This window comes from Trachypithecus francoisi, unplaced genomic scaffold (genome assembly GCF_009764315.1).
Source record: "Trachypithecus francoisi isolate TF-2019V2 unplaced genomic scaffold, Tfra_2.0 Lachesis_group15, whole genome shotgun sequence".
Classification (NCBI taxonomy): Eukaryota; Metazoa; Chordata; class Mammalia; order Primates; family Cercopithecidae; genus Trachypithecus; species Trachypithecus francoisi.
In genome coordinates this window covers 14,074,499-14,091,119 of record NW_022681460.1, presented here as the reverse complement: position 1 = coordinate 14,091,119, position 16,621 = coordinate 14,074,499, and positions in this window count along the sequence as shown.

Sequence of the window (16,621 nt, the reverse complement as noted above, 5' to 3'; positions counted from 1 at the left end):
AACATCAAACACCACATGTATTGGTTATAAAAATAACTTTAACATTAAATTAGACAATAAAATGTTTTCCACAATCACTGATAATAGAGATAGAATTAAAATGCAAAAGCAAACATTTTTTAAAAGTTTTTCCCCCTGAGAAATTATATTCTGTTGGTTATTTTTCAAGACTCAATGTCTCTCACTTTTGAAAGAAGTACAAAGCTGGAAACTTATGTATGATTCTAATGGATAACAATGTCATTAAACAAAAGACATATTCTTCAATTAAAAATTAGTTGAAAATGACTCTAAAACCATTTTCACATGTCAAAAATCAGAGGGAAAGAAAAAATGCAAGCGAGGTCATCTGTATATCATAAATCTGACTGAGAGATATAGTCCTCCAAATGGGTAAGAAATTGTTTGGAAAAGTGTTCAAAACCTCAAATTGGTAGAGATTATGTTCTCTTTTCTCATTCACTTCTTAACAAGTGCAAGTTGCTACTTTACTACACACATGCACAAAAGGAAAGCCCAACAATAACTTATTGGAAAACTGAGAAAATGTGTGTCTCTTACATAGGTAAGAGGTTACATAAGTTGAACAATGAGATCACTTGGACTTGGGAAGGGGAACATCACACACTGGGACCTATCATGGGGAGGGGGGAGGAGGGAGGGATTGCATTGGGGAGTTATACATGATATAAATGATGAATTGATGGGTGCTGACGAGTTGATGGGTGCAGCACACCAACATGGCATAAGTATACATATGTAACAAACCTGCACATTATGCACATGTACCCTAGAACTTAAAGTATAATAAAAATAAAAAATAAAAAATAAAAAGTTGTTTCTACATTAGTAGAAAGAACAGGAAATGTAAGGAACAGAAAGTTAGCTTTACCTTTGTAGTTTCAAAGGAGTTATAAAAGACTAAATAGCTTTATTTGCATACGTTTCTGCACTCCTCAATCATTATAAATGATGAATTGATGGGTGCTGACGAGTTGATGGGTGCAGCACACCAACATGGCACAAGTATACATATGTAACAAACCTGCATGTTATGCACATGTACCCTAGAACTTAAAGTATAATAAAAAAATAAATAAACAAAAACAAACAAACAAACAAAAAACAAAGTAGATGAAAGTCCACTAAAAAGGTAAATACTCTTCACCTTTATTACCTGTTAAATTGGTTTCAAATAAACAGTGGGCATAACAGGTAAATTGCATATCCCTTGGGAATGATAGTATAGAAAGACACGCACACACACACACACACACACACACACACACGAGAAGAAAGCCAAAGCTGATAGAATACCAAGTCATTCCTTTTTATACTGAAAAGTCCAGGTCAGTGTCAAGCTTTCTCAGAGATGCTTAAAATAAAAAATGCAGAAGGTCAAAATATCACATGTATCATCATTTTACGAAGCATTTCTCTCACTTTTCCTCTGCTAATTAACATGTTAAAGGAAATTGAACAAATGGAAGCGCTAGCAATTGAAGGACATTCTTTTTAATAGACCAGACATCACACTTTGACTACCTTCACCAGATCTGGAAATTGCCTGTTGCCATGTCACTGCTGGCAGCTATAGAAAAAGAGCCCCTATCCTGAATTGCAGCTCAGCCATGCTCATCATTCTCCCTGTTGTTGTGGCAGCTGTCAGGAAAAATTATTTGAACAGCAGCATCTTGAACAGATGGCTTAGAGACAAGTTAGAAATGGAAATACCTATGAGAAGAAAATTGCAAAAGTCAAGCTTAGACGTCAAAGCACAGGCAATGGACTGCTCACCAGCCCTGTTCTCTATCTATAGGATGAAAGGTATATTTTTCCTATACCTGTTAAACACACTTCTTTTGCCTTACGTAGCTACCCCAATTCCATAAGTGTTGAGGGGCAATGCAACTCTATTCTTTCTTTCTCAGCAGTCAGTTCTTTGGGGAGAATCAATCCAAGGCAGTAGTAGATGGGAGACACATTGTCTACCAGTTTCCTTCCCTTTTTCTCATTTATTTCTCTGTGATGAGGGCCTGCTTTCTTTCCTGGCCCTTAAGCCCTTAGCTGTAGGTCGTGTTTTGTCCTTATCATTCAATATGGCTGTGGTAGACAGGAGAATGTGCCTTGCAGCACTGAAACGGAGAGGAGCATAATTGACCAAGGGACCCAGCTGCTGTATTCTGAATCCAGCACTGAGTTGGCTGAGGCCATGCTTCTCATGTGCTGCTCCCAGGCAATGATTGAGTGCAGCAGGGATACTGAGGCAGCCGCATTTTTGAGAGATTCAGACTCCTCTGTCAGGTGACTTTGGCTCAGGGACTATACATAGGCTTTGCCAAAACTTTCTTAAAACTCCTCTGCTCCCTTTGACATTTCCTGCTCCACTTCGCTCCCTTCCCCCGCTGTTTCACAGGGTTCAGACCTGCAGTGTGATTTGAGAGCTCTCCCACCTTCCTCCGTTTTCCCTCTAATACAACGTTTTGTGTCTGCTTCCTGAAGAACACAAACCAACACAGTGGCTCTGCCCCTTTAAGTCTCCTAATCTGTAACCTGTGAAGATCCGCTGAGTAATAAACTGGCAAAAGGGGCCTGGTATGTAGACATGAGGAAGTCCACAGTCAGTCAAGAGCCCACAGTCAGTGCCAGTCCACATGATCAGTGGAATCAAAGGATAAAATTCAGTCAACTCTAATGGAGATGCTCATCATCAGATCCTAGGAGAGAGAAAGCTTGCATAAAGTTATCTGAAGGCATCGAAGAAAAAATCATGTTAGTGGTGAAACTAACAAGATGTATAGAAAGTACACCTGAGGCAAAATTCCTCGTTCCCATTCAGAGGCACAGAAAGTACACCTGGGGCAAAATTCCTCGTTCCCATTCAGAGGCATTCTTTTGAATCAACCACCTGGAACAGCACGGGGGACATACACTGAGCTGCTCATCAAGAATGGAACAGGGGCCGGGCGCGGTGGCTCAAGCCTGTAATCCCAGCACTTTGGGAGGCTGAGACGGGCGGATCACGAGGTCAGGAGATCGAGACTATCCTGGCTGATACGGTGAAACCCTGTCTCTACTTAAAAAAATACAAAAAAAAAAAAAACTAGCCGGGCGACGAGGCGGGCGCCTGTAGTCCCAGCTACTCGGGAGGCTGAGGCAGGAGAATGGCGTGAACCCGGGAGGCGGAGCTTGCAGTGAGCTGAGAGCCGGCCACTGCACTCCAGCCTGGGTGGCAGAGCAAGACTCCGTCTCAAAAAATAAAAAAATAAAATAAAAAAAAAGAATGGAACAGGAACTGCGAAAAAAAGGGGGGATGGGGTCAGGGAGAATAAAATTCTAAAGAAAAAGCTTGTCTTGAAAAACAAGTCATTCAACCTTTCCTGAAAAGGGTCAGATAAAATGTAAAAATCATTCTTAGTTTAGAGTAGGAACTAAGCAGGAGGAGAATTAAATTTAAAAGCAGGAAAAAAAAATTAAATTTGGTCTATAGACCGTGGGCTGCAACACCTGGCCTTGAACAGTGAAGAGAATTCTACACAAAAGCCAATTCAGTAAACGTAAACATGCCACATTTGTATTGTATTCAAGGTGAAAATAATTTGATGTCATTCTAGAAGGGGAGTGTATATTTAAATGTACTGCTTCATTTAAATTATCAGCTTAATTGAAAAGGAATATTACTGAGAGAATCTGCATTTTTTTAAGCTCACCAAAATGTTAATTATCTTAGTATATTTAAAAAGTAGCAATAAGAAGGCAGTTTTTACATATTTTTAGGTAGAAATTCCGTTCAGAGCTACATCTTGCAACTAAGTAGTTTCTTGTGTCCAAAGGAGATAGATTTCCACTCCCTGTTTGGGGAACAGGCAAGCAGATCACACAAGCATCAAGACTCTAGCTGGCTCTGTCATTTCATGTTATTTGCAAGGGAGGAGTCCACTCTTTATTTTATTTTATTTTATTTTTTTATGAGATGGAGTTTCACTCTTGTTGCTGAGGCTGGAGTGCAATGGCACAATCTCGGCTCACGGCAACCTCCACCTCCCAGGTTCAAGCAATTCTCCTGCCTCAGCCTCCCGAGTAGCTGGGATTACAAGCATGTGCCACCACTCCCGGCTAATTTTGTATTTTTAGTAGAGATGGGGTTTCTCCATATTGGTCAGGCTGGTCTTGAACTCCTGACCTCAGGTGATCTGCCCACCTCAGCCTCCCAAAGTGCTGGGATTATAGGCGTGAGCCACTGCGCCCGGCCCCTTCATCTTTTTTAATACTTTAGTTCCTACTACCTGTAGTAACATGGCTAATATAGTTATTCATTAGGCATTTTTCTCTATATGTTTAACCTTGGCACACAACCTTCCTTTTATAATTTAACAAGAGTTCGGTGAAGAAAAAATCGAGTTCGGCGAGTAATGGATGGTGAAACTGGAACTATTGGTCAAGTGACACGACTTGACCAAGGTCACAGAAACAATCTGTCTGTAGCAAAATTTGTTTGGCTTTGCCAACACTGTACTCTTTCCCTTTCTTCTGGTAGTAGAACTATTTTCCTACTGTCTACTCTAACCTGGGCAGGTTTCTGGTAGCTATGTCATTTATGTGGGTGGCTCTGTGTTTCACTTGCTGACTTAAACCCACCACCAGAATGGATAATCACGGTAGATTCAGTGATTGATGTAGGAGTAAACTTTGTGATTCTTGCAGGAACAGAGGTCAGGCAACTGATGTGGATGCTGAGAGAGAAATAATCTTTCTACTTTTATGATAGTGAGTGCTACATGTCACCCACATTTAGGGTGCCAAAGGCCTTCTTTGTCACAACACAAACATAGCCTGCTGGTAAATAAAGCCAATATTGAGAAAGGCAAAGCAAAGAAATGGAAAGAAAGTGAATCCTCTGAAACCAGCTGTAGCTGAAGCTAGGGCAAAATCCTTGGACTTGCCAGTAGCAAAAGCTAATAAATACCCCTTTTGTTTAAACTAGAGTTGGGTTTCTATTAATGCAAGAGAAAAACTCCTGTCTAATACAGTATTAGCGCCAGAGAGCCAGAATTGGACTCAATCCCCCTGATTATGTAACCACATTAATTGAAAGTATAATTTTTCATCAAAACAAATTAGAATTGGGGGCCCTATCCTTGTTAATAGTTTAATCAATATAAAATGTAGGAATTACACCTCAGTGTCCTATGCATGATAGCTCCATCATGGTAATGAGCATTTCTTATTATAATTATCTTTTTATGTGTTTCTTCATGAATCTCTTGATGACAGGAATTATATCTTATTCATCTTTGAAATCCTTCGGCTAAGCACAGTCCTTAGGACTTACTATGTGCTCAATAAATACCTTCTGAATAGGAAAATATTTATAGAAATTTACCAATACATGAATTCCACCTCTTATTTCAAATTAACTTGGCGATATCTTGTCTAAGATAAGTACATATCCCAATCTTCAATGACAGTCTTCAATTGTATCTTTGTTTAAAACATCTGATCTTATCCAAGAGGTTTCCCAATCACTCTATCTAATACAGTGTTCTTGTCACTTTTGTCCCCTCCTTAGCTTTCTTCATAATATTTACCTCAAAATTTATAGTTTATTCTTTGTCTTGTTTCACTAGAATGTAGGCTTCTTAGAGCAATCTGCGGTCTAGAGAGGGCTCTCAAAAACAACTGAATATTTATAAGTAAACAAAGTAACCGGTGGTACATTCAATTCTGCATTTGTGATACCTTCCAACACATTTTAGAAGTTCATTTTATATTTTATAGTGAAAAGCATAATGGTTAAATCTAATATATGTACATTCCAATATAATGAATATATGTTTTAAAAAACAAGAAATGTTGTCCTCAGTAAAATATCTTGCCATTGTATGAACACTGAATCTAAAAATCTTCTACTAAATCCATACTGGTAATCTTATTGATTAATGTAGTATTGCCTTAAGACAATCTGCTAACTCAGCCATCTGTTTGCTCATGTTGTTATAGTAATGCTCTCTTAACCTAGATAAACTGTATAAGCCTATTGAGGTTTAGTGAAATCTAGTTGTATATCATGATTGATCCATACAAAGTAGTCAAATGTTATTTTAAAATACTTTATTTGACTTTGACTTTTTATATAACCTAATACAATTATCTATAGTCATCAACTTTTAAGTATATACATGTATAAACATAAAGCAATTATAGTTTAGTAGTAATTTCATATTTTATAAAACTATAAGTTAAAAATATATTTAAGTGGAAAAATATCAGATAAAAATCTCTCACTCTAAAAGTGATCATGAGAAGGATGGCATCATGGTGGATTAACTAGAGAAAGTATTTTATTTTTACTTCTTCTTTCATTAACCTCTCTATTAAATTGACAGCTTCAGAAACTATGACAATCATGTTTCTTCCCTCTCTCTTGGTTTATGCACCAAAGCCCAGCTCTTCTTGGTGATTTGGGGCTATGAAAAATGACATGCTAGGTGTTTTTCCTCAAATAACATTAACTTTTAAAAATATTATATTGCAATTATAATACAAACCAGTAGCCCTGTGTGATCCAAATGATAACAGTATATTGTCCTTTGTTGACTTGGAATACCTAGCTCCTTCTTGCTCTTTAGTTCTCCAGTTACCAGAAAGAACAGCTGTGGTTCGACATGGGGTCCACCTGGCAGCTTGAAGCATCCAGATGTCAACTCCCGCTTTAAAAAGAAAAAGTAGGCACTCCTTCTCCCTGGTAATGCTGACTTCAGAGGCAACTGGTGTTGGACTGGAGATTAAAGGAAAAAAATTAGAGGAGAAAGGGCCACACTTCCATTTAATTTTCACCTGTAACAAATGCAGATTACATGTAGTGAAAATACCAGTTCCCTGACCAATGAATTACTCTTTTCTATTTGACAGGCATAAGTCAAGTGTCAGCTTACACTTTTCTGTGCAAATGGGTGACTTGACTATAGTTGTCATCTTATTATTTTTTTTTTAATGGAGTTTGGTTAAAGCTTTACTCCCTGTTGCAGAGAAGAGATAGGTACATGACATTTACACTAAGAGGATGGAGCCATGAGAAATACATAAAGTGAAACCCTGGGGGAAGGGAGATAGGTAAGGTTTTATGTGTATTTTATTAAAACCCAAGATCTTTTGTTTTGAAGTTTTAATAAAAAGTTAAGTATAACCTAAAAGCTTTAGATTCCAGATTGATCAAATGCTCTTCATATAAAGTTTACATAAAATTATAGTTATTAAATACTTGAACAAAATAAATAACTAGAGAAGACTTAGACTTATGTGTTTTATAAAGATCATACTAAAATATGATTCAAAAAAATTCAAAAACATTGAATTACCTAAATGAAGTGTATCCATTTCTGATTACTTATTCTTACTTTTCCACAGAGGAAAATTTGCAAATAATACTCACTTTTGAATTGAGACTCAAAGGAGAAAAACAAGCCATCATAATTATTGCTGTATTTGGGAAGACAAGTTTATTTTTTGAAGTTTTAGTTTCTTTTGAAAAAGATGGGCTGGGCATAGTGACTCACATCTGTAATCCCAGCACTTTGGGAGGCCAAGGTGGTTGGATCACCTGAGGTCAGGAGTTCGAGACCAGCCTGGCCAACATGGTGAAGCCCCATCACTACTAAAAATACAAAATTAGCCATGGTAGCGCATGCCTGTAATCCCAGCTACCCGGGAGGCTGAGAAGAAGGGATCGCTTGAACCCAGGAGGCAGAAGTTACATTGAGCCAAGATTGCACCACTGCATTCCAAACTGGGCGGCAGAGCGAGACTCCATTTCAATAAAAATAATAATAATAAAATAGAAATAATTTTTAAACCCCCTTTCTTTGTGATTCTAATCATGAATCATAACTAGACTCAGTCATTTTTACAAGAATGAATTTACCGACTTGTATTAAAATTCTAAGTTCACTATTATCATATTCTCACACTATATCTTTGTTGATAGAAAGACATTGGAATTACAGTATTTTTCTTCATAAGGTTTCCTAGAGCCATTTTGCAGCTCTTCTTCTTCCAGTATAACCTTATTACATTCATATGACACTGTTTATTTGACTGTATATATGTCCCCAGATAATGCCTTTTCTTCTACTCTATTTGAATAACCATAAAGAAACAATTCTATCTTCCTTTACTGTTTCATAGCTGAATCATAGCCCCAACTTGCCATTCGCAATTTGCACCAGGACAGTCTTACAAATGGTATCATCATCAAATAATCCTGTAGCCAAAAAATTACTATGTAAACCATCCTAACTCTGAACCTAGGAATAGACATTTAGTCTTTGCCCACATTATCAAATAAGTTTGCTTAGTTTACCATAAAATAGCTATCCCTCTTTCTAATTAGCAACTCCAACAATTCTTGTTTTTAGTGTATTAACATAGAGCCGTCATAGTTCTTGCTCTAGCTGAAATCTACTGACTTAGCCAGTATCTTCCACGTAACCTACAATTCTGAGAGCCACATCTCTCAAAAAGTTAAGGGACAACTATAATCTACAAGATTGTCTTGTTAGGGATTCATAACAGTTTCCATTTTTAGACAAAGCATCAAGTAATAAAAGGCAAAGCAATGTTTGGAGAAATGCAGAAAAAGACCTTTTGAAATTACCACCCCCAGCCCACAAAGAAAAACACTCATTTAAACTCCTAAACTTGGCCATTGCAGTTAGAATACTAGTTTTTTTAAATTAAAAAACAGCATTTTACAAAGTAGATTACTATATAAAGAATGTTTAATAAAATAGTCAGGGCCGGGCGCGGTGGCTCAAGCCTGTAATCCCAGCACTTTGGGAGGCTGAGACGGGCGGATCACGAGGTCAGGAGATCGAGACCATCCTGGCTAACACAGTAAAACCCCGTCTCTACTAAAAAATACAAAAAAAAAAAAAAAAAAAAAAAAAAAACTAGCCGGGCGAGGTGGTGGGCGCCTGTAGTCCCAGCTACTCGGGAGGCTGAGGCAGGAGAATGGCGTGAACCCGGGAGGCGGAGCTTGCAGTGAGCTGAGATCCGGCCACTGCACTCCAGCCTGGGCGACAGAGCGAGACTCCATCTCAAAAAATAAAATAAAATAAAATAAAATAGTCAGAATAGGGGCCTATTTAATGTCCACTAGCAGTTATAAATTCTGTCTTATCATCAATTTTAGAATAAACTCAGGTTCTTAGAATAAGAACCTGAATAAGATGGATATAGTGTACCTGCCCCCTCAAGGCACCTGAAGTTTCCCCACCAGTCTTGGCAGTAATGACCACAACCCTCTTTCACAATGCCCTGGGGGAAGAAATAAACCTTTGCTGATGCACAGCTTTCAAGTTCATCACATCCTCTCAATTTTCATGCTTCCGTCTAGTGAGTTACTTCCCTTTCTTTTGCTTGATATTGCTCAAACCGCTGTAGGACACCACTATTTTTTAAAAATTGCTTCATTCTGAACTCGTTATCCCATTATTTTCTTCTTTCCAGTTCAGTCACTATAATGCAAGGAGTATTATTTGAACAACTCCTTTTTACCCAGCACCATTACTTGGGGAAATACACATGCTCAAAAATATGACCCTTGTGGAACCTCTGTTCAAATCATAGGTTAAAAACCAAACAGAATGCACAGAATAGAAGCAGCCACTGTATTTAATTGCTAAATGTTGTATTTCAAATACCAAAACGTAGAGTTGTATTTTTTAAACTCTTCAGGTACAGTCTAGGCATAGATATTTTTAGAAAGTTTTCTAGGTTATTCTAATATGCAGCCAGTAATGAGATCCACTGTGCCGGAAAGTCTCCACCCTGACTGACGAATGACTTTCAGTTCTGATTTAGGAAATCAAGGTGAGGATACAGATATGAACCCTTTGTTTCTCAAACTTTAGTGTGCAGAAGAATTATCTGGGCTTCTGTTAAACACATACAGTCGGCCAGGCACGGTGGCTCACACCTGTAATCCTAGCACTTTGGGAGGTGGGCGGATCACGAGGTCAGGAGATGGAGACCAGCCTGGCTAACACGGTGAAACCCCGTCTCTCCTAAAAATACAAAGCATTACCTGGGCGTGGAGGCGGGCGCCTGTAGTCCCAGCTACTCAGGAGCCTGAGGCAGGAGAATCACTTGAACCCGGGAGGTGGAGGTTGCAGTGAGCCGAGATCACACCACTGCACTTCAGCCTGGGCGACAGAGAGAGACTCCGTCTCAAATAAATAAAAACATACGTACATAGATGCATGGCTCTGGGGCTTAGACTCCAGAGAATCAGATTTCACAGGTCATATATGGAAACCCAGAACTTGCATTTTCAACAAGAGGCTCTGGTGATCCTGATGCAGTGGTCTTCAGACCATGCTTTGAGGAAGGCCACTCAAAAGTCAATCACTATCCAGTCCTGTGAACTCATATTTAAGAGATGATATCTTAGATTGTAATAAAGTAACCCAGAATCAACATGTCAACGTGAATATCTTGTAAAAGTGAATTATTTTATAAATTTATTTTCATATCCTTTTAGTATGCAGTATTGGATTCATATTCTTGCTGTTTTATCATCACTAGATAGATGTTCAGAGAAATTTGAAAATTATCCTCCTCTTGCCACCCTTGGACTTATTTAGAAGACTAAAACAGTAGAGATTGACTATTTTAGAAAATAAAAAAGAAATATGAAAAAATATAGAAAGGAAGGAAAATAGCTTTCTTTAGTTTGTACACGCATGTTTCTATATCTGTGTGTTTTTTTTTTAAGGGGGAGAGGGGATGACAAAAGTTAAAGTTCTTATTTTAAAATTATTAAGGACTTTAACTAATGTTATATACACTCAAGAAAATTATGTGACTTGCTCATTTTAGCTCAAGGTAATTGTTTATTAAAATGACCAATGAAAAATATTTTTTAAAACATGTTTATTCCTCCAGAGAAAAATGTTACATAAGCAAAAATAGGACAGAAACAGAAAAATGCACAAAATAGGTACTTTTTCTGCCATTAAGTACTTGGAAATGAAATGTCAATGTAAATGCAGAACGTAACACATAAGAACAACTGCCCACATCATGACATACAATGCGTAACAATGTTAGATAACATAAAATGATATGCTTGATATGTTTTATTTGTTTTTTAAGAAAAAGAATTTCCAGAACAATGTTAATAAAACTTTATATTTGTACTTTTAAATTCATTTAACATTAAAATTGAAAGCATGTATTTTATTCCTGTAGTTAATTCTATTGTCTCCTTCTCTCATGTAGTTAAATCCATTCTCTCTCTTTGATTTAAGGCTTGAAATTCAGCTAGTTTAAACCATCTAAATCCTACCTGTCTAAGAACAGGCACACCTGCAAAAGAGCACAGTTCTCATTGACCTTGGGAACACAGCAGTTTCAGTGAAATAATCTCATTTAGTAAAAAGAAAACCATATGCGAATCAACATTAACCGCTCTTAGCCCACATCAGGGATGATAGCTCCGTTGGCACCAGTTTGAATTTTGAGCTAAGGAATTTGGCCTGATCTTCCCTATGCTCAGCCAGGACAGATTGATAAAGAGGTACAACATTAGCTTAATCAGTTGCTCCATATTTCTCAATTTTTCTAAATATGTTCCTCGTAAGTTTGCTTTCAATGGAAATATAGAGAATGCTTTCACACACATTTTTTCTTCTGAAATCAGTTCTCTGTGCATTAGAGCATTAAGCTTAGCAAATATGAGTTACGATACTACTAACACATTTATTGAGTGCCTACTTTTTGCCAGGAACTGGACTAGGAGTAAAAAATATATATACACTTTGTTTCTGATATTCACAAAAATCCCTCTAAAATAACTATCATTATCCCCATTACACAGATGAAAAATCTAAGGGTCAGAGGGGCTAAGTGATTTGCCCAATGGCAGAGAATTACAGGGCCAACAAAACACTTATAGTACTTATAATAATGTTTCATGTGCATTGATTTACATTTTTCTATTGTATACTGTATTTTAAAAGCAAATGGCTAACTTTATGAAATGTTCCCTATATTCTGGGCATTGTTCTGAGTGCTTTGTATGTATTAACTCATTCAATATTTCAAGTAACTCTTTGAGAAAAGTATTTTATTTCCATTCTACAGGTGAGAAAACGGAGGCACAAAGAACTCAAGCAACTTGTTTGTGGTCAAAAAACTTACAAATGAAGGAACCATGATTTTACCCAGCCATTGGCTCCAGACCATGCTACACAAATATTAAAGTAGGTTCCAATAGCCATTTTTTTTTTTTTTTTTTTTTTTTTGAGACGGAGTCTCGCTCTGTCGCCCGGGCTGGAGTGCAGTGGCCGGATCTCAGCTTACTGCAAGCTCTGCCTTTCGGGTTCATGCCATTCTCCTGCCTCAGCCTCCCGAGTAGCTGGGACCACAGGCTCCCGCCACCTCGCCCGGCTAGTTTTTTGTATTTTTTAGTAGAGACGGGGTTTCACCATGTTAGCCAGGATGGTCTCGATCTCCTGACCTCGTGATCCGCCCGTCTTGGCCTCCCAAAGTGCTGGGATTACAGGCTTGAGCCACCGCGCCCGGCCCCCAATAGCCATTTTTTACACTTAGTTATTAAAATGTAACACTACATGCTGCTTGTACATCAGGATTTACTATAACAAGACAGAATGTCAATGCGAGTAATTCTAGTTGATAAAAAGGACTACTTCAATCCTCTACCTGCCAAAAGATGTGCAGGGAGATTGACCAGACATCAGAGGCATCATGCTGTGTAGGACAAATCCTGGGTCTTTTCCAGCAGTTGAGAAATTTCAGAGTTAATAGTCACATCATCCTAAGCAAAGGTGTTTTTTTGCAGACCCCTTAGCATATCTAAAGGGTACAACAAACGGTAAATAGGAGGAGGTGTAGATAAATAGCCTCTCAGTACTGGAGAGGTGACACCTGACATATAATTTCCATTAAGTTGCCTTTTCTGAATGATAGCACTGCAATTTTGAAGCACAAAGATAAATATAGTGTATCTGATAGGAAATAAATGCATATAAGGTGGCATGGCACTTCATAAAAATAGGAGAACTCTAAGAGAATAGTAAAATGCTCTTAGAAATCTAAGGAAGAGAAGGAATGGTGTTTATGATATTTAGTAGTTTTTAGTGGGTTTGTAAAATTTGAAGGAAAGTAAAAAGGATGATTATCAATCTGTCATGGGAACTGGCCATGATGTAACAGCTTGAGCTAAGAGATTTGTTCTATAAAAGCCCTAAGAGTTGTTAGCAAATAATAATTTCATTAAAAGACAGAAAAAAAACATGTACCTGCAGAGGAAATAAAACTTTATCTTTTTTCACTTAATAAAATAGCAAATATCACCACTGAACTCAGACATATGCAGTGCCAAGATTTTAAGTGTTGAGATACTCATAAAATACGGAATCTCTCTCAGTAATGGTGTTGTTTCTTCCCTCCACCCCTCCTTTCTTACTCCCCGGGGAGTCCAGTCCCAACAATTATAGGGTTGCTATCACAGCAGCTGTCCCTCTTGCATAGTGCTGATTCTCTACATGCAAAAAATGTGGACTCTAGAGAGCTATGACAATGTGAGTTAACAATATGTCTGAATCTAGTTTGTGAAGACATGAGTTTATTGTATTGTAAGAAAAAATACTGAATGTAAGTTATTTTCTTAGGACTTTTAATTTTTGCCATTGTCATTCTGGTTTCAATTAACAACTAATACTCTAAATGAATTATTTGAATAGAACTAATGAAGTGTACAAATAACTTAAGGAAGCTTCAAACCCTGGCTTCTGACCTGTATATAATTTAATGAACAAACAGAAAAGAAAATGGAAAATGGTTAAATGAATGTATTATTTTCTTAACCTAAATAGACAACATTGTTTCAATAATTGAATATCCTCTCTCAGGCTATAGAACCTATTAAGATGACTTTTCTTTTTCCAAAAAAACAAACAAACAAAAAATTGATCCTTTTTGGTCTCTTTCTTAGATTTGTCTGATCCATCTAAAAGCCAGTTTCTGCATTTCTGAACTTGACTGCTCACTACAATCAAGACAGGATTTCCACACAATCATTTAGAAATTTCAAAATGTATGGTGTTTGGGAATTATATATTCATTATGACTACATCCAAAGCGTGGTATCAGAAGCCAAATTATTTTTTCCTTGAAATATAAATACTGCAACTTAGGTGGCATGGCACTATTGAAAACAGCTTGCCATATGCCTTTGATTTCACTGAGAGACATGCCATCTGCCACCACACTCAAAAATGATTCAAAAAAATTAAAAAGAATGGCAGAAGATTGTGATCAAATGCGAGAATGTTACCCATCATGTGTGGTCTAAGCTTGGGCCTGGGTACTTGTTCAGATTATCTGTGGTCATGAAGTCAAAGCTGGAGAGAAACAAATACATTCTCATTTTTTTCTGTGGACAATGAACTGAGTACAGTGTAGTTCCCTCAGCATGATTATTGATACCAATTTAGAAAGAAGTCTTTGATATGAAAGTAAAAAAAAAAAAAGATCCTAGGGCAACGCATATTTTAAAGGAGTTTTGGCCCAAGGACTGGGATTAAAACAGGGAGAACTTGCTTATACACAGTTAATTTATTTGTAAAAATTCAATACCTTCATGGGACTTTGGAGAAAGAAGAAAATGGCAAGATATCAGAGACTTTTGGGAGGGATATATAGATATATTGAAGAAATGTATAAATCTATTTAGATACTATATTTTATCAAGTGCTAAATCAGCCAAGTGTGTATTTTAACTCTACATAATAAAATCACTGTGATAAATCCCTTCAGATGATTCCCAAAGAACAGAGGTAATTTTTCTAAGAAGCTTAAAAATAGAAATCTCTCTTATGCATCCAGACAGTGCCCCTTACAATCACTATTTTGTCCCAAAAGAAAAAGAGAGCAGAACAAAATGTAAATTTTACAGGAAAAATTTTACAAGTAACTATTCTTTTATTTGGTTTGTTTATTTGAAGAACGAAAAGATTCAAAATCTATGGACCAAATTTTAGCTAAGAGAATACTATCTTAGTCTGTTTTTCTTTGTTGCTATGCCTGACTGAGGTTGGGCAGTTTATAAAGAAAAGAGGTTTGTTTAACTTACGGTTCTGCAGGCTGGGAAGTTCAAAGACCATGACACTGGCATCTGCTCAGCTTTTGGTGATGGCATTTTGTGCTGTGTCAAGACATGGCAGAAGGTCAAAGGGGAAGCAGACACATGTGAAGAGACAAATTCTGAGGGGTATCCTGATTTCATCACAACCCACTCTGGTGGGAACTAATCCAGTATTCCCAGAGCAGAAACTCAGTCATTACTATGAGAACCGAACCAAGTCATTCATGAGCAATCTGCCTCTGTGACCCAAGCACGTCCCACTAGGCTTCACCTCCCAGCACCACCACATTGAGGATCAAATTTCAACACGAATTTTGGTGAGGACAAACTAAACCATGCCCACATCGGAAGTACCATATGAACAATGAAGCTGGATTTCTTTATAAAAGAAAAAGAGAGAACATGTTACTAAATGGTAAAACTGGTTTTGAGAATGAAATGCAATCCTGTTTCAGAAATTTGTAGCCAGTATTACAGGGTAGTCTTGTGCCTGGCTTGTGAGGTTTATTTGAAATGTTTCATTCCAGATAATCAAGGGAAAAATAGTTTCCAAATAATAGCATTTCCAGTACTCTTCTAGAAAATAAAATTAAAGATATGCAGCTCCCCAAAAATATCTAATAATTACAAATAACTATATTAGAACTGCTCTAGAAATTTTATACCACCATTTATTGAAAAGTATTTAATGACCATCTAAAAAGGTATTATAGAAAAAGAAGTAAAGTAATAATAATAATACATAGCATTTGTATATCACTTTTTTATTTATTTGTATTATATTTATAAAATATGTGTTCCTATTTTATAGATGAGAAAATTAAGGCTTATCAGGGTTCACCTATCTAATGTCAAATAGCTAATAAATGTTGAAATCAGAAGTGAACATAGGTCTTATGATATCATGTCAGAGTTCCTTGCATTCCAGCACCATCCCTCTTAGCCTAAGACACAGTGGTTTCTACTTTCAGGGTATGATATACAATTCCATACAGTTTCCCTCAATAGTTTCCATCTTGTTTGAGTGGAAGTACCCTGGAAGTAGTAACATTTTAGCTGTTCTCAACAATAGACCCCTCTGTATAAAACTAAGGAATTAAGAGTTTACAAGGGAAAGTGAGAAGTATCTTTATGTCACAATTTGACACAATCTACTTGTATGACAAGTTATACATGCATGAAATAAATACTATAGTAAACAATATATCCTTGCTGATAGTATCAAATATTGACATATGAGAGTGACAGTTTGATCAGTACAATAGATCAGACATCATATAACAGGGTTCACATAGAATAAACATCTCACAATTTGCCTATCCAGATCAAATTTGTATATATAGTATACAAATGACTATATATGAAATATAGATACACAAATGACTATATATATATATATATATAGTTGGCATAGCACAGTGGTATTAGGCAGAGAATTTTGAGTTGTAAAAT